Genomic DNA, 22739 nt, shown 5'->3' with positions numbered 1-22739 from the left:
CTATGAGAGGCATAGCACTTGGAGTTGACATTCACATGTTGACATAGGGATAGTGTAGACACAAAGCAGATGTTCCCGAGTGGTCCCCAGTGACTACTCTGAAGAGCACTTTTAACTCCACTGCCTTTCAGCCAGGTAAACAATTCCTCCTGCCTCCCCCTCCTACACCCCATAAGCTTCAGAGTTTTTATTTCCTGTTTGATCTGCTTGGAGAACTCACGAGCAGAACTAACTATGTATGCCAAGTAACAGAGGGGAAGCCGTGCTAGTCTATACACTATCAAAACAAAAAGCAGTCAAGCAGCACTTTAAAGACTAGCAAAATAGTTTATTAGGTGAGCTTTCATGGGACAGACCCACTTCTTCAGACCATAGCCAGACCAGAACAGACTCAATATTTAAGGCACAGAGAACCAAAAACAGTAAGCAAGGAGGACAAATCAGAAAAAGATAATCAAGGTGAGCAAATCAGAGAGTGGAGGGGTGGGGGGGAAGGTCAAGAATTAGACTGAGCCAAGTATGCAGACGAGCCCCTATAGTGACTTGCACCTACAACAATGTAGGCACTGTCAATGATACCCCTATGCTTTCTATTCTTGCAGCTGTAACCTTGTCTGGGGTACATCCTACACACCACCACACAGAAGGTGGAAAAAGAAGACACAGGAGGACATGTTCACTGAGTTTATGCATTCCTCAGACTGACAATACCCAGCTTCGTGAAAGGAGGCTAGCATTTTTGGAGAGCATGCACAATGAGCAAGAGGACACAAGAGCATATAGGGAAAATGATCCTGTGGAGTTGTAAAGAGCTACAGTTATGAGAAATTGACAAAATTTCACAGCACATTTGGACAGTTCTCATGCCAGACTTGGACAGTTCTCATGGCATCCCAGTGTGCCACGGCACACTGGTTGTAAACCGCTGACTTAGATCATAGCAACCCACTTGGTAGATTTACCCACTCTGAATTGATTCCCAACTGACTGATAGCAGTCTGGCATTGCAAGCCTCCAAGAGGGCTATTGCTACTTGCTTCTCAGCCACCAGGGCAGGTCTTGTTCTAGGTTTGCTGCACTTCAGGGCTGGGGAAAGCCCTTGACACACTTCCATAAAAGTTCCATTGTACATGCAAAAGTTCTGCAGCCACTTCTCCTCATCCTATAGCCTCATAACTATGCAGTCCACCAGTCAATGCTTGTTTTGCAGGCCCAAAAGCAGTATTCCCCCATATCAACATATGTTACTGGTGCCAACATCTACAGATTGATTTAGTTCATGGCTTCCAGCATGTCTGTTTGCATGGCATCACATTGTTCCATACGGCGGATCCTGCCTAAACTCTCCAAATACCACAGGATAATGTGTGAAGTATATTGGTGCCTGGAGTACTTGCTTGCCATGCTATGGCACCATCATCGGTAACCCAGGCTTAGGAAATAAAGTATGAAAATGATTGTTTGCCTTTTATTGCAGAGAGGAATGGAAGGAGGGAGGGAGGGAGGCAAGTGCATGATGGGAGGCTGATGACACATACCCATTGTGATGACTTTAATAAAATCAACTAGATTTTGTAGTGTAGACACATTCTGAATGATTTCTTCCTCCAAACCTATCTTGTTCTACTTTTCTATAAATTAAAAGAGCTATAAGTTGGAAAAGTTCCTTGGACAATATTTTCTAGAGTGTTGTTCTTCCAAGCAATTTTTGTTGGTTGTATCATTGAAGAGTTCTTCTGCATCAGACAGTGACAGATTGCATTGGCTACCTCAATCACTGCAGCCCCACTGTAGACATGCCCACCTGAAATTGATTTGCCACTGCCCAATAGCTGTCAGGTGCTGCAAATTTCCACAGAGCAATTCCTACTCGCTTGTGAACTGTCAAAACAGGTCTCATTTTGGTATCACAGAGCTTGTGGGCCGGGGCCAACAAATTGCAAACTTCCATGAAAGTGGCCTTGCATATGCTGAAGTTCTGTAGCCACTGCTGGTCATCCCAAACCTTCAAAACAATGGGTCCCACCAACATGTGCTGGTTTCACTTCTCCAGAACTGGTGCTCCACTGCATGGAATGCATCCAGGTGAGCCAGCAGCTCTGCATTCCTGGTCTCCAGTCCTTCAATATCATCCGAATAATCTGTAACCCTCTCATCCTCCCACTGGCTCTGTCTAATAAAATAATGCACAACACTTCAGGAAGTGGCCATAACACACTGTGCAATGGCTCTAAGCTGATCAGGATCCATGACAGCACTGTGCAGTGCAGCAGCGCACAAGTGGGGTGTTGCACTCTGGGATGATGACATCAGACACTTACAAGCACTTGCTGCACATTTCTCATAACACACTGGGAAAAAAACATAATGCAAAGGGTCTGCAGGCACTGTGAGACAGGTATCCACAATGCATTGCTGGCACAGTCTAACCTAGGCAAGGCAATGGTGACACATTATGTTGACTTTCTGGATGTTTGTGGACACTCATCTTTGACTTCATAAAATCTAATGGTAAAAAGTCAACTTCAATAAATATGACTTTATTTCATAGTGTAGACAGCCTCATCTGGAAGTGTGCTTTCAGCACATTATCTCAATCTCTGGACCAAACTCAATCCTCATACACTATACACCTCCTTAGTAGTTTCAATGGGAATTGCATACAAGAGTCTGAAAGCATAACTTGGAATCTGTGAAGAACTGGGTCACTGGACAAGGAGTCTCATAAAGAGAGTTTGGTATTTTTTATAAAGATGAATATACAGTAAATTCTTTCATATCTGGCATTCTATCAACCGGAGCTCTCAAATAAGTGCATTTTATTACGTTTTCCATGAATACAGTATAGTGAAAGTAAATAAATACAGCAAATACAGTATGAATTGACAGTGTAAAATATTACTGTTGTTGGTAAATAAAGTACTCTGCATACATTTTTGTTTCTTAATATTTAATCTTGTAGATAAACACCAACAAATCCTTAAAATTGATGGATTACATATTATAGTTGATCACTTAGGATTTCCCTGATGTTCTTCATTACAGATAATAGTAATTTAGTCTTCACAATAGTATTTGTAGCTGATGTTATATCATCCACTATATGCTGAGTCTAGGGGCTGCCTCATTGCAGATTTCACTATCTCATTCATTGCCTCCAAACATAAAATCAGTGACAAGCAGCAAATCTCTGTTAACCCTTTTCTAGCCTCTGCCTTTTTGTTATTTCCTAATTCTCATGAAAATAATTTCATATATTGGTCATAAATAGCAGCTGCTGCCCTATCTCTATCTTTTGCTTAATATTGGTAGTTGAATTTCTGCATCAGATATACAGTGTATGGAAGATTTTCTTCTGCATTAGGCTAATCAAAACAACTCACAAGGCTGTTTCACTTACTCACACAAGTAGTCCATTGAATTCAACAAATTCAACATTAGGTCTAATTTTTTCAATGGGACTACTCACGAGTAAGATTTTGGCATAGTTTGATGCATTTTGTTATGCTAGTGAGCTAAGGAAATAAAAGTAGGAGACTCCTAAGTAAATTAGAATGTCACCTGTCTGGAAAAAGACGTATGTATCTATTTTTTCTACTAGACCCTGCTTTGTGTCAGACCCTGCTTTTTTTCCTGTAATTAGTAGGCCCCCCCATAACTTGTCTAATGTAATCCAAACTAATAGAAATGTCGCTTATGTTCATATTAAAAAAAAAACCTTTTGGCACATGTTAAAAAATAAGTGTGTAGAATGCATAAACTATTCATTGGTATATAAATGTAAATACACATACATACAAACAGTAACATATTTCAATATTTTTAATGGGATGGATAAGCCTGAGACCCAGCAACTGATCATGCTGTGCCCCCCTCCTTACAACATTTCACATCCCCCACAAAAGTTCCCTCCCCACTTTGTGCACCCTCTCTGTATAGCACTGTACTGGAACTATTATTATTTGATCATTTCCTAATATATCATTCATCTGCATTTCTGAGTTTTACATCTAAAAAAATTCACATGTATTTATACTTTCAATTTACCTCTTCTGGTTCTTACCATCCCTTTTGTTCTTAAGTTTCTAATATTTACCTCTGCATACACCCCAAATAACAGCAGGTTCCAATCAACTTCTGTTAACTTTTGTAGAAGCGTTTTTTAAATAAAATTACCACTTCTGAAACATTATATTTAAACATGTGCCAAGGATTACTTCAAATCTGATCTGGTCCCTAGATATCTTAATTAATGTAGTTTTTGTTTACGATATCTGTCTCATTTCCTATGACTTCTAAAGTATTCTTTGAGCTTGATGACTCCTAAAAATCATGTAGTGAGATCTCCCTGTGCAGCTGTAACTTCAGACACATACACTTATTCAGAATACATCTGAGGTAAGCATCTGAAATTTCCAGAGACTACTTCTTTGGTCCTCTCCATATATTAGCATCTCAGAAGTGTGTGTTACTCGTAGTTATAATTGGTTTGATTCAAATTACATACTTTTTCCAGTATAACACCTAAAAATAATCTAAAAAAAATGCAGTCCCTTCCTTATGGATCTATCCAAGAGATAGAAAGACAGAACAAGGCACAACTACATACTCAAAAGTTAATTGGATTTTCTCTGCTCTTCCTGTAGAATGTTTACATTTCCACAAACATATTAATTTGGGAAATCCCATTATAATTTTCAATTCAAATCCATATTCAAAACTAAACCCATATGCTCTTATTTCTTCAGAGTAACACCTACCCTTCAGATTTGGTTGTGTTTGTGGCTCAGTATTTCTTCACACAACATACAGGCAACCTATGGAACTCTCAGCCAGAGGATGTTGTAGAGGCCAGTACTTTAACAAGATTCAAAAAAGAGAGAACTAAATTCATGGAGGCCGTCTATCAATGGATATTAGGAAGGACGGATAGGAATAACATCCCCTACCTCTGCTTGTCAGAGGCTGGAAATGGGTGACAGGGATGGATCACTTGATGTTTACCTGTTCTGCACATCCCTTTGGGGCAGCTGGCATTGACCACTGTCAGAAGACGCGATATTAGATTAGATGGACATTTGGTCTGATCCAGTTCAGCTGCTCTTATAAATATTTCAATCTTTATATTTAGAGAAGTTTCAGTTATCTAATGATATCACAGTTCTCATTCCATCTATATTACTGACATCCCATCCTTATATGCAGTCTAATATTATGAGCAGAATTGAGAGCCTATCCTTAGCTATACTATTTATTATGGGTGTGGTCTTGAGCAAAAAAAAAATCACCTTTCTGTCTCAGTTTCCACATCTGTACAATGGCAGTAATAACACCTCACCAGTGTATTGGTAGGATTAATTATCTAAACGATGCTTTGAACATTGAAAGCATTATAGAAGTACTATTATTGGGCAACCAACATTTCCACTGAAGTCCCTGCTTTTTGAGTACACAATAAATGCAGGATCAGACCCTATATGATATTGTTGGGACAAATTGTGCATTTGGCTTTGACTATAGCCACTCATATATGAGAAAAATCTCTATTATAACAATCCACTACCCCAAAAAAGAGTTAAGTTTACACCTTTCAACCTGTATCAAGATGATAATCTCTCATTAATGCCAATACTCCTTGCAGTGTAATTCAAATCCTCACCACTGGAGTGTCTTTACACCCGTAAATGCAACTTTCTTCTTTCTTTCTTCCCACAGAGCCCAAAAGAAAGATGTTAAATGGCTTCTTTCAAAGCTCAGATGTTCTTTCTCTTGTCAAATTTATACCCTTGTACTGTAGCACCAAAGCTCTTGCAATCCCATGTATTCTAAAATAATCCATCAATCCCCTCTCCTCAATGCTTTTGCCCTTGGCAAAGTATTAGCCCAAGGGAGAACAACTCAACAGAAAAATGTGAGATTTTATAAAACATATAACTCAGACTCTAGCTGAAAATCTTTTCCCACCTCTGCAAAAGCTCTGTTTTCTAAAACACATTGACCGTCTCCTGCAGATTTTTTTCTTTGCTACCTTTTTTGCTCCTGTATGCAGTCTTTCCACCCTATTTTTGCTGTTCTTTCTGTTCCATTATCTCTTCTACCATCCTTTTCCTGGTCTCAGTTTCTGCTGCATCTTCATCTGCAATCATCAGTTTCAAATAAAACTACTATCTCTTCACAGCAAATCTTTGGACTAGTACTTGATTTTCTAGCAGCAATTTTCTTTTTTTTTTTCAAAACAGAATTAGAAACAGCAGAACTTGGGATTTTTAAAGCAATAAAGGTCTTTAGCTAGACATTTTTCATCAGTTTGAAAATTTTACCGATTGAGATTTTTTAAAAAATTCATTTTCTTCTAAATCACAAACATTATTCTGTTATCACCAATTTTCAGGGCCATAACTTGAGCAGACTTACAGAAGTATAATTATAAAGCTCTGGTGATGGTTTACATCTCTTTCTGCACAAGACTTACACCCACGGATAACTTTACATACAGTGACTACTGCCACTATTGGCATCATTGGACCAGTCACAATGCATATAAGAACTTAAAAGTTAGTGGTGTCACTTCTCAATGACTGATGTTCCTACCTCTTCAGAAAAATCTTAGGTTCCAAATTATGAATTTACGCTCTTAACTTTAGATACTCATTTGAAAATGTTGTCTAGGGTTTCCTGGGGTTTTAGAAGTAAATCTATAGTAACCTCACTAAAACAAATATCTAAGCTTTTCATCAGACTCCTACAGTAACCCACACTTTCAGTTTTTGCAAAACTTTAAGGACACATCAGTGTTATTTGATTGAGATTGGTCCATATATGAAATGGTCCATGTCTGAAATGGTCATGGTAACCCAATTGTTAATTTTGTACATGAAGTTCTAGAATGGACAGATGACCTAGGTTATGGAAAAGTATGCATGAAAATTAGAGGTTGACTTGAACAAGAGAACACTGGGGTTTGGCTTAGATTCCAGTGAACAAACTGGAGATCAATAAATGCTATGTCTTATAAAGCCCTTTAATGGTCAATATAGCTGGAGGCAACTTGTTCTGGAAATCTGTATATGTACAATTGCTGAAGGATTTATGTGCACGTGTTGTCTCTCGCCTGAATTTACATACATTTCTTACTCAATATTGATTTATCTATTGGATATATATCATAGAAAAACTGCATGTTGTTGGAGCAGAGGGATAGGAATTGTATTCTTCACTCTGCCATTGATTCTGTAACTGTCCAGAAAATATTGTTGGTACAGAGTACATGGTCAACTGTGTGCTAGGGGTGGTGCATAATCATGTGACTTTGTATTGTGTAGGTTGCTGTGGTTACTGTAGGTCTGGTGATTTGTTTTTTTTCCCCTTAAAGCTGCAGCTCCAGTAGTCAAGTGATTAAACATGAATCTCAGCTTTAATTAAAAAAGATTTAAAAAAATTGTGGGGAAAAAGCTGGAAAGTGCTGTTAACTTTTTCATATTTGGCAGCCCTGGGACTGGGAGGTTGCTGGACATTCAAATAGTCTGGATAATAGAGAGGTATACCTACCAATTCATAACACTAAAGAAAAACAATATTAGATATTAAGAAACAAACAAGTGTGCATGCAGAGTACTTTATTTACCAACAACTGTAGTACTGTGCACTGTAGACTTATAGTGTGTTTATTTGTATTTACTCTCAATATACTGTATTTATGGAAAACCTAACTAAAGTTTAATTATGGTTAAAATGCTGGTTATCTGAGAGTTTTGGATGACAGAATGCTGGATGTGAAAGAGTTTACTGAATGACATTTAACTGCTAAGGAACCAGAAACCAAATTAGAAGAACCCAGTGTTTAGTGGTTTTCGTTATTTAATTTTGTGCTTTTTTTACTAGGCTCATAGTTTTTGCTAACATAGCGATAGCGCTGCAGGGGATGAAGTGAAGGGATTTGTAGGCATATAGTAGAAACACACTCCAAGCCGCAATGTTTGCCCAGGATGGCCTGTTACTCACTCTGATTTGCACTCCTTCATGCTCTAGTTGGGGAAAGTGGTGTGGGCTCCTTGGGTCTGAGATGGAGATGAAGAATACCTGCTCCCACTTAGTCCCACATCAGCCTCCCAACACCACATGACCAACCCCATCTCCCCGCCCCAGCCTGAATCTGATGTCCTGTCCCCCAGTCTAATCCCCTTCCCTCCACATCCCTCCTCCTCCAGCCTGACTCCCCCCGACCTGCCCCCCAGCCTGACTCGTCCTCAACCTGCCCCCACCCTCCCTCCCTCCCTCCAGCATGACTCCCCCATAACCCCCCTTTCAGCCTGACTCACTAGACCTGCCCCCCACTCACCAGCTCCTCCCCCCCTCTGCCCCACCGCAGCGCACATCCCCCTCAGCCCCTGGCTGCCACGGAAAGGGCGGAGGGGATTCGACCAAGTCTGATACGAAAGTTGCGCAAGCGTCACAGCATCCACTACACTAGCGGCTGCCGAGCTTGCACCGGAAAAGCGCTCTCAGGTGCGGCCCCAGTGCCGGGAGCATTACGGATAGTCCGTAAGAGACACTGATCTCTCTGTGGAGGTACGCATTGTGCGTAAGGAACTGTCTCAGGTGCGGCCTGGGCCTTTCCTGACCGGCAGCATTACGGAATCTCCGTAGATCGTAAGGGGCAAGAGGCAGGCGAGGTTACGCCGTTCACGCAAGGAACGATGGGTCGCAGGTGAGAAACCCGCTTCGCAGAGCTGGAGGACTTTACGTCAACTTTGTGAGGGCGCTCCTTCCCCTCTGAGGGAGGCGGCTGTTAAGTAGTTTGCGTTGTGGGGGTTGGCACCCCTACGTGGTTGGCGTAAGGCGCTCTCTCAGGTGCAGGGAGGGGGCGGGCTCGCGTTGCTCGGCAGCTCCAGCCTATGGGGGCGCGGGGCGTGGTCACGTGCTGGATCCCCGCTCGCTGCTGCGGAGCCGGAGGAGCTGGACGGGGGGCCGGAGCCGGGACGGGGCCGGGGGCCGCACGGAGAGCGGGGTAAGGGGACATCCGGGGGGGGGGACCTGCATCAGAGACACCCTGGGCGGCGGCCTCCGCCCCTCCCCCTTCGCCGGGCGCTGCGGGCATCGGGCAAGGGCAGGACGCGGCGCGGGCAGGGGGCGGGGTGCTCCAGCCGCGGGGGGGAGGCCCGTGCGGGGGGAGCCGAGGGGCGGGGTGCACGGGCTGTGGTGGTGGGGTGCACAGATGGAGAGGTGCGTGTCAGGTAGTAGAGGGGTGCACGGACCGCGGGGGGCTGTGGCGGGCGGGGTGCACAGATGGGCAGGCGCGTGTGGGGCAGTTGGGGGGCGAGGTGTACGGGCCACGGTTGGTCCCGGAAGCAGTGGGGGCGGGGTGCACGGGCCGCGGGGAGAAGCGCGTGTGGAGGGAGCTGGAGGGCGGGGTGCACCGATGGGGAGGCGCGTGTGGAGCCGTTGGAGGCGTGGCGCACAGATGACGGGGGGCTTTGGGGAGGGGGTACACAGATCAGATGGGCAGGCGCGTGGGGAGCAGTTGGGGGCGAGGTGAACGGGCCTCGGGGGCGCGTGGGGGGCCCTAGCGGGCGGGATGTACGGGTCGTGGGGTGAGGCGCTTGTGGGACAATAGGGGGCGCGGTGCAGGGGCTGCGGGAGGAGGTGTGGGGGGTAATCTGGGGCAGGGCGCATGCGGGGACGCAGGGAGTGTGTAGCGATGGTTGGGAAGAGGCTGGGGGGAGTGGATGTATGGTCTCTGAGGCCCTGGGAGAGCTGCAGGGGCCTGGGTGCACGGACAGCAGCGGGACTTCTGGGCACCAGGGGTGTGTGGAGAAGCTGGAGCCCAGGGATGGAGGGACTACTGGCTACATATGGATCGAGGTTGGAGACTGGAGTGAATGGGACTTGGGAGTGGGTGCAGTATGGGGGTGGGACAGACACTACTGTTGGAGGCAGCCTGTGTGGATTCATGCAGGGGCTTTATTTGGGACTGTGAAGGGGGGGATATTCTGATATGGGGACAGCCACTGGGGGCACCACAGAATCATAGGGCTGGAAGGGACCTCAGGAGGTCATCTAGTCCAGTCCTGTGCTTCTGCTGATGCAGACTGTAAATGGGGGCTGTTGGGACAGGACGTGACTGGCAAAGCGATTCTTTCAGATCAGTTTCTTCTGTCTCTGGTGGTTTCATTTGGGAAATTGTGGGGTGGGGGGGAGGTTCACTGTGTGCCTGAGTTGCAGGTCTGTTTGAGAACACTCTTCCTTAGGGTCCCAGTGCAGATAGTGTCCAGACACAGAAAGCTGCCCTTCTGGTAAATCCTTCTGCCCTGCTTTGTGCATGGGATAGATGCATACTTGATAGCAGGTGTGCACCTGATAGGGGTAGGAATCTTAGCTGTTGTTTTGGCCATCAATCTGAAAGTGTCAACCTCAGTTTGTGCTCAGAGGTCACTGGGCTTGGTCTCCTAGGTATGAGGATGAATTTGTTTAGCTGCAACGCTGCCTCTGTAGAGAATAATAAGAGGATGTTTTAGAGAAGAAGAACTCCTTTATGTTGAAGCTTGGTGTTTTAAAACAGGGAGAAAAGGTTCTGAAATTATCTGTTCTGTTCTTTCCCTCTGTGGCTTGTAGTATTGCCTGCTGCCAGAGAATGGGCTATTGGGCTAGATGAACCTTTGATCTAACCCAGTATGGCTGTTCCTGTATTTTTTTATATATATGTAATCTCGGTTTGCAGACGTAAGGGCTTGTGATCAGAACTTTGCTACTGTGGTGTTCATTGTATTGTTTGCTATTCTTTTTTTTTTTCTTTTTTTAAAAAAGGAAATGTTCACACTTCCCAGTGACTTATGAACACACTGAGCTGTGTCCAGATATTTTTGATTCCTGTGCCAGTTTTGTACCTTTTCTAACAGAGAAAGCTATTTCTTTCCTTTTCCTTTCTGGATTTGCTCTGTACTAGGTATTAATCATTAACCTACTGATTTTGGCAGAGGTGGGGGAACCTCATTAAGAGACAGCTTAGGAAAACATTGAGGGATGCTGACTAGAGCAAAACTTGAGTTTTCATTTTAAAAAGTGTTATCCACTAGCTAATTAATTACACAATATGAAAAGTGCACTATAGATACGAAGAAAAAAATGGTGTTACTCCAAAAAGTGGAATATTTAGATTTAGAAAATCTAAATAGACCATATATGGCTCATGAGACCATGTAACAAAATCTGATTACTTCCATACTTATTTAAAGTTAGTACTGGGATAGAGACCAGGATTTCTAGGTCTCTTGGAAGAAGCGTTTGGTTGAAGCAACACAGATAGCTTAAATGTGACTCATTTGTATTGTGTTAAAACAAGGCATTTTACATCCCCAAATCAATAAAAATATTTGCATAATACAAGAATAATTCCAGTGAAAACCACTGTCATCCAGCATTGACTAGAATGTAATCTGGCACAAATTAAAGAGTGAAAGTGAAACTAATGTAATTGAATTTTTTTAAAAAAATTATTGTCCAGACTGAGAGAAATGTAAAAGCACTAATCAAAACACAAATAGCGACCCACACAGCATTTGTAAAAGTATTGAATGATATAGGATTCTTGTAACATTGCTAAAGTAATGATGGTTAGTGAAGTTACCTTTTTTGAGATGATAGTGGTGATGCTTTAAGAAGGACACAAAGGCAGTGATGAGGGATGCAGGGACATAGTGTCTTTCTACTGAGAAGAGAGTGGAAGGGAGGATGTGAAGATGCTGGCAGTTGTGTGTCTTGGGAAGTGGAGCCTTTAACACTTGGAATTGCTTTTTTGAGGGGTGGAAGGGGAAATATTAGCACCTTTGCACAGATCTTCTTTGGGCGTTAAAATAGCACCTTATGTGGGTGATGCTACAAGCTGATCGCTCAAAAGCAAAGGGCCTTTGCAAGCATTGAAAAGGCTCCAGGCCTTGCCTGTGCAGTCAAAGACTTACTGTAAGTGATGGGACCTTGTGGCTTGTTGCCAATGCAAAGAATAGGAAATACATGACAGCCTGTCTGGGCTGTCTCTAGCTTCCACTGACTTCTTGGTTGTTTTAAGGAAGTTGAACTCACCTCTGAAAGTTCTTGGCAATTTCACGACTAATTCTGTCTGGAACTTTCCATTCTGTTGCTTTTACTACATTCTGGTGTGGTGGAAGTAGAAAAGGGATTGTACTGGTTGTGACTGGCACTGGTAAGAATTTGGTGTGTTCAGTTGTCTGATCCTAGCAGTGTTTGGCGTTCGTAGTGTAGTGTCTGGTACTGTCTTAGCATCCTTGGTAGAATTGTTTTCATTTTCATTACTAGTTTTCTCTCTCTTCTTGGAAAAGAGATTGCCATTACTGTATATGTACCTTTTTATTGGTAATGATCATCATTATTAAAATACTGGCAGTGTGATTCGCTGTAAAAGCAAAATGCAGGAAGCATATTGTCTAAATGCACAATATAAATCCTGTACATAATTATGGGGAGACTTAAAGGAAGGCTCTATTCGGAATGCCTTTGAAAAAATAAAGGGCAGGGAATAGCAGTTTCACTGGTGTGGCTCAGGACAAGTGTGTGAGCTTTGATGAAGGAGTATACTTTTTGGACCCATTTGAAAGAGTGACTTTTGGTCACGCACTGGGGTTTGAAAGTAAATTCTAGGCCAACAGTGCCCAATGGAAATGTAAGGTTCGCCGCAGCAGCTCCCCTCCCCCACCCTCCACTGTGGACAACTTACCAGAACTGCCACCACTGCTGTCGCATTGCAACTGGAGTCCCATGAGCCACACCGAGCTGTACTCTGTAGCTGTTCCTGGGACCACAGCTGGAATTGTGGTGAGTAATAGCCTCTGGTGCCACAGGAGGAGCTGCGGCTACTATGCACTTGTCCCACTAAGTGGTGGGGCGCATGTGCAGAGGGCGCTCCATGTGTGCGGCTCTCAGGAGCTGCATTTCACCACACCATGGTGTCCAGTTTGCCATGTGTCAAACAGAAAGTGTATTGGACACAGCGGTTCCAGGTGTAGGATGCCTTCAACCAATTAAGGATACCTGACTGTTTCACTTCAGAAAAATCCCTCATTCCTAAAATTCTGCAGGGGTCTGCAGAACTGAGATTTTGTGCACGTGCTTTTGACTGAAAGGGGAATCTCTTTTGGAAGTCTTAGGGAAGCTCATTCAGCCATGTGCTGTGCAAGGCTGAAAACCTCATTGCAGAATAATAAAATTAAAGCCACACTTTTTTCCATGTTGCTTTGGTAGCTGCTGAACTTTGAGACTTCGCATATAAATAGAGCTGTTTGAAGAGCACCTCCACAAGTTGAGGGGCAGTGCCCTGGTTGGTTATCAAGTTAAAGGCAAGTGAAAAGTTGCTTGTGAGCATGCACAGCAAGGTTTAGCAGGGTTTAGCTAAGCCATTTCTTCACTGTGGTGGCGTTCTCCCTGTATGTTGTGGTCTGATCATGGGCCCAGCTTGGGACAGGTGGTGTGGGTGGTGCTTCTGGGACAGCTTGTATAAGTAAGATTGTTCGTGAAGCACAATCCTCCTTTGTAACATCAAAAATCACAGAGTGCCTTAGCCTAAAAAGGAGTGAAAGCTAACTGAAAGGATCAAAACTGGCTGTGGTACTCTATTCAATATCTGTTTTCAATAAAAAAAAAAAAAAAAACAAAAAACCTAAAGCTTAACAGCAACGAAGGGTCCTGTGGCACCTTATAGACTAACAGAAACATTTTGAGCATGAGCTTTCGTGAAGACAGACTCACTTCATCAGATGCTGGTCATGGAAATCTGATGAAGCGAGTCTGTGCTCACGAAAGCTCATGCTCAAAACTTTTCTGTTAGTCTATAAGGTGCCACAGGACCCTTCGTTGCTGTTACAGATCCAGACTAACACGGCTACCCCTCCGATAAAGAAAGCTTATGCATTTAAGAGGGATTTATGAAAATATCTGTGGGAGAGGTATAGGGAAACTTATTAAGTGAATTAGCAAACATAACTGTACAACACTTACTAAAAACATATAAAGACTTGAGAAGAGTGTATAGATTACTGGTTTTTGAAAAAGGAAAAGGGAAGGATCCAGGCAGGCATTACCCTTTAACTCCTATTCAGCTTTAAAGAACAGAGCAGATACCGAGGGGGAGATGGACAACTAGCAGTAGCAGATTTATAAATAGACATCTAGAGATAAAGTGGCTCTAGATTGAATTACAGAAATAGATTACAGTTTTGCAAAACTAATTTATGCTAATTACTTAATTGAAATAGTCCCATTGTCTGTACTGGAGGTGTTAAGTCCTACTCATTCACTAAGGAGTTGTAGGCATTTGGTGGCTACTTTGGTGGATTTAATATGTACATTATAAAAAAGTCCTTGATAGTGCTTTTCTAAATTTTTTGGCTTTAAAATTCAAATAAATTTGGAATAAACAGTTTCATGTATTTCAAAGTGACCAATGTACTAGAACATGGGGTACAGCATCAGGTTGGGTGCAGATGTTTAGTGGTGCATTACAGAGTTTGGTCTTGTTTAAGTCTCTAGAAGAGCAAGTAGACACTGCTAATGAAGTCTTCAGATGATTCTGAACTAGGTGGAGTTGAACAGCTATGGGGATAAATACAAAGGAATTTGAGGGAGATTAGAAACATTGGCAGCAAGTAGCTGTTTAGGGGAAGATAATCTGAAGTGAATACATTCATGGGAGGCTGCACATAACCTGCAAGGCAGTAATGCTGAAAGACCAAAAGGGAATACAAGACAATACTGCAAACCCATGATTTAAGCTGAGGGAGGTTAGCAAAACTGGCAAATTTTAGGCTTTGTGTGCAGCAGGAAATAGAGGCAAAAATGCTGTAGAATTACAGTTTTAAACGGCATCAAAAATGCATATATTCCTGTAGGAACCCTTACTATATCTGCACTATGTCAGCATAATTTGTTGCTCATGGTGGTGAATAAATCACACCCTGTGAGCAACTTAAGTAACACTGACATAAGCACCCATGGACAGTGCTATGTCAGCCACAGAACCCTTCTCCCGCCAACATAGTTGCTGCCACTTCTCAACTGTTGCTGCAAATAGTTGCTGCAAATTCCCAAGTGTAGCTGTATCCTCAGAGTCGGCACATTCTATGTACTATCACGAATGCATTTAGCATAAGTAGAAATACAAAGGTGCACATTTAGAAAGGACACCATTCACTTATAACACATGGTCTTGATATTTTTCCTTCACTGTTTGTTATGAAGAGCACCTAATATTAACTGCAAGACTAGAGAGAAATGTTCTTGGTTTTAGCTATGCATTTGATAGTGCTTTATATAGGTGTTTTTTTGAGGCTCTTACTGAGAATGGAGGACAGGAAAACACTAGTAAAAATGGGAAAACGTAAATCCACTAATGCTGATGGGGGGAGAGGAGAGAGTTGAGCAGGCACAGTACCTGAAGCTACATTTAACTTAAAAAAACTGGCAAGAGTTCAAGTTGATGTCTTTTGTTTAAGACAAACCAAATCCACCACAAACACCCTCCCACCCCAGAAAACTGGCACAGAATTTGCTGCATATATGCAACCTGCTCAAGTTAACATAGCTGTTTGTTCCTTGACCTTTGCATTTCCTGACCTTAGTTTGTAGCTGAACTGCTGCAATCATTAGACCCTTGGACGGACACAAAATTTGTCTGTATCCAATCCACAAAAAATGGTCTGCAGATATTGGCATCGCAGGGTGGGTATGTTTGTGGATATAGAATGGGTATCCGCCAATTTACGGGGCTCTACCGATCATCCTGGTACAAATGGGGAGGTGGGGGTGGTCTGTGGCCTCCCCAGCTGCCCCTCCCCCTCTGGACCACCACAGATGGGGCTACTCTGGCACACTGGGAGCATCCCTGCCACGGTGGCCCTGCAGGGATAGAGCAACTCCTTGTCTGTGGCAGGCAGGGGCTGCTCTGATCTGTACCCATTAACTGTAACTGGCAAACCTCATCTGTTTAGGATGAGACTTACTACTTGACCAGTTAAACTTTAACATCACTACCTGCTCCATCAATTCTACTTCCCTGTGTTTACTTTTTTCTTTTTTGCTTTGCAGTGTGTCTGTGCTGAGTTTTCTTGTTAGTAGCCCATCAATGGCAATGGTGGTGGGAGTGAAAATGAAGATATAGGTGTGCTGCTGCTGTTTTTACCATGCATGAAAGAACTATCTGTGTCAGTGCTACCACCAGCCTGAGAGCTCAGTTAGAGATCTGTGTGTATTTGTACACCCAGGGTACAGGCTGTTATTCTGTGCTTGTGCGCTGACTCTTTTTGCCTCTGGCTTTCCTAATCAAAAAGCAGGAATTTTGAGTCCGTTCCCAGGTGTAGGTGTGTATATGCCTAAGTTGGTCTGCCAGACCACTGAGCTACTTGCTGTGATTGATTCCTCAATATAATAAAGCATGGACTAGGGCCGTCTGTATGTTAAGCTTCTAGTTTGATTTTCTGTGGATATGCAAAGTCAGTTTTTGTGGTACAGTTTCTGTAACTGAGGAAATAGGCAGTAAATGTATGTGCAAAACAATGTTATTGAAGAGAGTTAATTCTGGGAATTATAGCTGCTTGTTCATTTAGGGAGATCCTTTGGATAGTCGACAGCTATTCTCTCTGTAGGGGATGATTTAAAACATTTTTTTTAATGTTGTGGTTTGGTGTACTAGTTGTAAAGAGCCTCAAGATGCTGCTTGTGATTGACAGAACAAAATGTAAATTATACGCTGTTTTACTAAACTTAATTTGTCTGTCTTGAGGTTTGTATGCCAGGTTTGTAAGCTCTTCTTACAGTGGCTTTCTCCTCCATGCATCATCTGCACAGGGGAAAAATTCCTCAATGTATACTTAAAAAATCAATAAAAGTGGGGCATTCCTAGGTATTACTGTAAATTTAATCTTCTGACAAATTTTTATTCTGAATTTATTTTAAATTGTTTTAATTGAAATTTTTAAGGATGCTTGAAGTCAGAAAATAATTGGCATTTAGATATTTAAACTTCCTCAAGTGGTTAATACTGAACAGAGTGAGTTAATTTTTTAACTTAAGCTGTTTTGACATCAGAGGAGATGAATACATATACTGAGAAACTGACAGTGTGCTGCAATAGGAAGAGAGATGGACAGGTTGGTCTGAGATGGTCTTGAATTCTCTGTTTTCAGTGATATGATGGCGGGGCAGGGGTTGGGACATTCACTAAGAACAATTTCAGGTTTTTGTTTTGCCTAGTAAACTCTACCCAGTGAGCGCACTGAGCCTTGCTGTGACTTTTTAGCTTACCTGAGGCATTGCTCACTGTAGTTAATTTCCAAGCTGTGCAGTTGATTACACCAATAATGAAGTCAGAGCCACTGGAGTTCTGAGACACTTCATGGGTCACTTCCACTTAAAAAGAGAATTCTGCAGCAGGTTGTAATAAATCCCCAGGTATTTCTAGGTCAAAAAGGTGGTGTGGAAGTTGTGCACCTGTGGAATTTTTATTGCTGTTTACAGGATAGTGTTGTTTTTCTTCATCTTAAAGCAGTCAAATCATTGCAATTTATTTAACCCTTTCAGTAAGCTTTATATACAAGTGAAGGTCTTATGTTTGTCTTGGTGCAGGCCAAGATGTCGTATTCAGCTGCACTTGGTTACCATTGTTGAAGTGTGAAGGAAACAACATTTAAACTGATGCAAATGATTTTTCATTCCCATTTATCAGGACAGTGGATGCTCTGTGTATGGATGGGAAAAAAGTACCCAAGACCACACAAATGAGGAGGCAAAGGGAGGGGTGTGCTTATTTCTATTTAAAAAAAAAAAAAAAGAGAGAGAGAGAGAAAAAATAAAGCTTATGAAAATTGAACAGTAGAAGTCTTTAAGGCCCTGCTCTTTGGCAGTTTCCTGTATTAGGAGTGAACCCAGTTTTTGTTATAGTATGTGGCACTAGGATGTAGGGCTCAACTCTGTAACCTTTACACAAGTTACCCTGACTCACGCAGACATGGAGCAGAACTGGGCTGTGATTGTTTGTGTGTCAGGTGAGAAACTAGTGAGAATATCTGGCTCTTGTATAGCATATTTCATGAGGTGATTTCAAAGCACCAAATAGTCCATGTTGGCATTTAGTTGACCCTTGGACTCCAAATAACACTGATTATCTGGGCTTCAGTGTGAGTTGAAAAAACAAACATGAAGTTAAAACTTAAGGAACTTCAGCAGGTTGATGATCTTCAGCAGGTTGATTTTGAGAATCTAAAATTACTCAGTGTGGTGGTGATAGTGGTGGAAAATGAAATGCAGCCCATCTCCAACTTCATTCCAGCAAGCTGTTGAAGGGAAGTGGAGAGAGCTATGAAGGACATCCTGCACAGCTAGTTTTTTGGCTCTGGTGTGAGGAAGATATGCAATGTTCTCATAGTTGTGTACAGAACTAATATGCTGAATCTGGCTTAGGGGTGTCCATCCTATTTTATTTGCTGAGTATAAAGAAGTGTGAGAAGACCACTTGTTCAGAGGAGCATGTATAGTTAGTTGTTCTCAGTTGCAGATGCCTGCACCTGTTGTTGAACTGATATTCCTTTTGTGTTAGGGAATCTGGCTTTTCCTTTGGCCATGCAACATAGCAGGTTGTGAAGCAAATTTGGTGGTGGTTTTGAAGCCTGGAGCTAGGCTGGCTTTGGAACACCATCAATAAGTGCACTTCCCTCTTTTTAGATGGCACTAGCAGAACTGAAGTAGCTAGCCTGACAAGTATCAGAGAGGTTGCCGTGTTAGTCTGTAGCTTCCAGAACATCAAGAAGTCTTGTGCCACCTTAGAGACTAACAGATATTTTGGAGCATAAGCTTTCGTAGGCAAAGACCCGCTTCATCAGATGCCCATAAAGCTTATGCTCCAAAATATTTGTAAGTCTCTAAGGTGCCACAAGACTTCATGTCGTTCTCGTAGCTAGCTTGGTGGCAACTGTAGATTTTTACATATTTAAATGATAGACCAAAACAAATGTTTGTGATCAGGATTTTGTGCCTTTTAGGTAAATTAAGGATTAACTCAGATGTATAAGGAGGAAAAAACCCTACCGCAAGTGCTAGTTAACCCTTATTTTTCCAGGACCTGGGTGCACTCTGATCCAAAAATCAATATTGGTCGCTGGGGTAGTATTAAACTCCAGAGTTGAGGTCCATTATAGCGTGAGTCATGCCAGCAGCTCCGCTTTCTTAAATTAAAGAAACTACAGCTCAAATACCTCTGTGGTGTGCAGCTGCAGCAAGATGGCAAGCGAAAGCGTGTCTCTCAAATAGGAAGGAAGGTAGTTGTGTGCTCATTTTGGTATAGTACTCTTAAATTTCTGCTGAAACCATTTTGTCGCACAGATTTAATGAATCTGGGCTTAAGTTTTGTGTCTGCTTTCCTCTTCTCCCAGTTTCTTTTCCAAATAGTGGTTCTTAACTGAATGAAAAACAAAAGAAAAACAAACAAAAAATGAACAAAAACACACCCACCCCAAACTCTCTCTCTCTCTCTCTCTCTCTCTCTCTCTCACACACACACACACACACACACACACACACACACACACACACACACACACACACACACACACACACACACACACACACACACACACAAATCCAAGTCTTCCCCCACCCCACTCCCCACACATACGCTTTGTGGGGGTGCTTTTTTCCAGCAGCATGCATCTTTCAGTTGACTTGTACCTTTCGATGCAGCTACTAAAGAAGTAGCTCCTGTGTGATCTCCTGATTGGAGGTGTAGTTAATTGAACTTAAGAATAAGGTGGGAGATTTTTTGGGATGGGATCATCTCAGCAATATCTATCTTTATTTCTGACGTCAGGAAAAAAAAAACATCTGACCTAGTTTCAAAGTACTGCTACCTAGACTAGTAAATGATGAGTGTCAAGTTGCACCACACCTGAGACTTTAAAGCCATGAGCTGAACAATTTGGCTAACTCTGAGAAACACGTTAAGTCACTACCTGAGCAGGAGGGAACACAGTTGTGTAAATTAGTGTAAGGAAGAATCATGACTCCCACACGGAAGGCAAGTCAGAGCCTTCCTGTTGATGGTATATTTTAAATTGAGTTTAGTTTTTAGCTAAAACAGAATTTTGGGAAAGTTTGGTGTTGCTCTTGGTTGCTGCCGAAGTACATTTTGATACCGCTCTATATTAACCATATCCAAAATGTGTGGCAACATCTGAATGTGGCATAAAACTCTTCATTCCCGTTAGAGCTGTTGTCACCTCTTTGAACGCTTTGGAAAACCCCCCTGCAAAGGAATATCTTTGCTTGCAGCAATTTTCACTGAAGCACTTCTTTCTTTACATACCCATTTTATCTGAAATTACCAACAATAATTGTACTTCTGTTTGTTGACAAGAGTTGACGTGGCTACTCTCTGATATTCTTGTCAACTCTGGCCCTCCCCTTGACTGAGATGCCCTCCTATTCTTAAGCCTATATTTAAATCCTCCGCTAGAACCCCTCCACTGATGCATCTGATGAAGTGAGTCTTTGCCCATGAAAGTTTATGCTCCAAAGTATGTTAGTGTATAAGGTGCCCGAGGACTTCTTGTTGTTTTTGAAGATACCGACTTACTTGGCTACCACTCTGGTAATAAGTCTATTTAGTGGCAGAGATTAACTAGCTCCTTCCTTTTATTTTTAAATATAATGATTAATCCTAAATATATTACATCCACATTATGGCATGGTTCTCAGGCTGGAAGATTGCACTGTCTGAAATGAATACCAATTATTTTAAAATTCAATAGTTAGCTTTATTGCTAGCTCAGCAGGTGCACTTCAGCTCAAAGGAGTGAAGATGAAAAACCTAATCCTCCCCCGTTCCCTGCCCAGACTATTGCGAAGTACAGTAGTGAGTATCATGTACAGCACTCATAATTGATTGAATTTTAGGCTGAGTAAAGAGGAGCTCTGCGATTTGGTGCAATCTCTTTCCTTTTTCTGTTTCCTTTTTTTCTCCTGTTGTATTAAGAATGTTTGGAACAATTCCTGGGTTGTGAAGAGATGACTTTGAGTCTGCATGCAACCTCTGCATTAGGAGATTGGAATAGTAATGGGAGAACATGCCAAAACATAAGTCGTGTTTCCTTCTTGGTTTTGACTCTCAAGGCAGATCAGAAATCTGGGAGGCTTTTATGGTAGAAAAGACCTATGTGGAGCTTACTGAAAGAACTGTTTATATAGAAGATGCTATCAGGAGCAATTAAGGTCACTTTCCTCAGTCTCTTTCCCCACAGTGACCTTTTTAAATTCACCATAGGGTTGTAGGAGCCTGCTTTTCCTCACTGCTTCGTATGAAGGAAGAGCAGAAAATCTCTGCAGGCTGCACTCCTGCACTGCATTGCTCCAAGTCTGAAGCATCACGAAAGTGTCAAGGATTTTCCTTGTCAGTGTTTCACTGCAGCACAGTAACACCGCTTGCAGGTTCCTGCTCCTGCACAAAGGCAGAAATCTTGCAGATAAGATCATAAGCGTAGAGAGAAAAGAGGGAGCAGTGTTGTGAGTGGAAAGTGCCCACAGCTCCCTGAGCACTCAAGTGTTGTCTACTCTATGCACTGCTGCATAGCTATGTGGGTTACACAAATAGCATAGCCAAAGTTGTTATACTCTCCACAGCATCTTGCATTCAGTAAGGTCCATGGGGGCTGCTCTGCTGTTGACACCAGCTACTCTTCTTGTCTATGGGAGAGTGCTTGGAAGTTGATTTATCACATCTAAGCAGACATGACAGATTGGCCAGTGGATCAATCACCAAGGCATTGATCTTTGGCGTGGTGTAGACATACTGTGCATATGCATGCTTTGCTCTGTAAAAGACATAAAATGAGCTGTTTCTTCCCTCCCAAGTGCACAGCAGTGTTTCTTCTAATTTTTTCCATCCATGGGTGGAACAAACTGTATTCGTACCAAATGTGCATGGCCAACAGAAACAGATGCTGCCCACTGGGGGGACTGTAAGCACTTAGTTGAGCAGCACCTGAATGTCTCTTGGGTGGCTGCCCAAACATTCAGCTTGTAGGGAGCCCTGGTACATGTTCCAGAAGCTACACAAGGAGAAGCAGAGAGGTGCTAGGTAGGCCAGCAGAAGACATGATATTGTCTAATATGTATTTACATGTCTTCACTTCTTGGGGATATCATAGTAGGGTAGGATAGTGTCTCAGTGAATTAGGATGAGGGAGGGCCTTGTGTGCACAGGGGACAGCCTGGAATAAGTAGGCAGTTTGGGTTATTGGGTTAGTGGACAGGAATTAGTCATTTTTTGTATTACAGGTGCTCTTGCAAATCTCATTCAAAAGAAAGTTGCATTGTGCCAGGCATTCCTCAGATGCATGATGATAGAGTATCCCTGCGCTGAAGGGTTAGTAATCTAAATAGATGTTATTTAGGAGAGGGGCGTAACCAGTGTTTGTATATGGGTATAATGTTCCTTAAATCCTCTTCTCTTATTTTATTGCAGTTGTGCCTCCGAGCCCCACTCATGGAACAAAACTCTGTTGCGCTAAGAGCTCTACAAAAACAGAACAAAAAGATAGCTCCTGCCTTAAAGAATTTACCTCGGCACATGAATTTGCATATGTCCTCTCCTTCCCTTCATTGCTCCTTAAAAAAACAAGGAAATGAAAGAACTGGTCACAGAGGGTTTTCTGAACCAGCTTGATGTAGGAGCTGAAGTTCTGTGTCCA

General features: G+C 42.5%; 1 protein-coding gene across 3 annotated transcripts in view; it reads left to right on the top strand.

Moving 5' to 3' along the window:
* Positions 1–8581: 8581 nt before the first annotated feature.
* Positions 8582–22739, top strand: part of STRBP (spermatid perinuclear RNA binding protein) — a 117359-nt gene continuing 103201 nt past the window's right edge. The window contains exon 1 of one of the 3 annotated variants that reach the window (XM_075015719.1): positions 8582–8707. The gene's annotated coding sequence lies outside the window, so the exon portion shown is untranslated. Of the gene's footprint in view, positions 8708–8947; positions 9008–22739 lie in introns of those variants that run through there. The other 2 variants (XM_075015717.1, XM_075015723.1) reach the window with 2 other exon arrangements.

This window comes from Carettochelys insculpta, chromosome 21 (genome assembly GCF_033958435.1).
Source record: "Carettochelys insculpta isolate YL-2023 chromosome 21, ASM3395843v1, whole genome shotgun sequence".
Classification (NCBI taxonomy): domain Eukaryota; kingdom Metazoa; phylum Chordata; order Testudines; family Carettochelyidae; genus Carettochelys; species Carettochelys insculpta.
The sequence above is the reverse complement of the archived record's forward strand: the minus strand, read 5'-3'. Positions and strand labels throughout refer to the sequence as shown.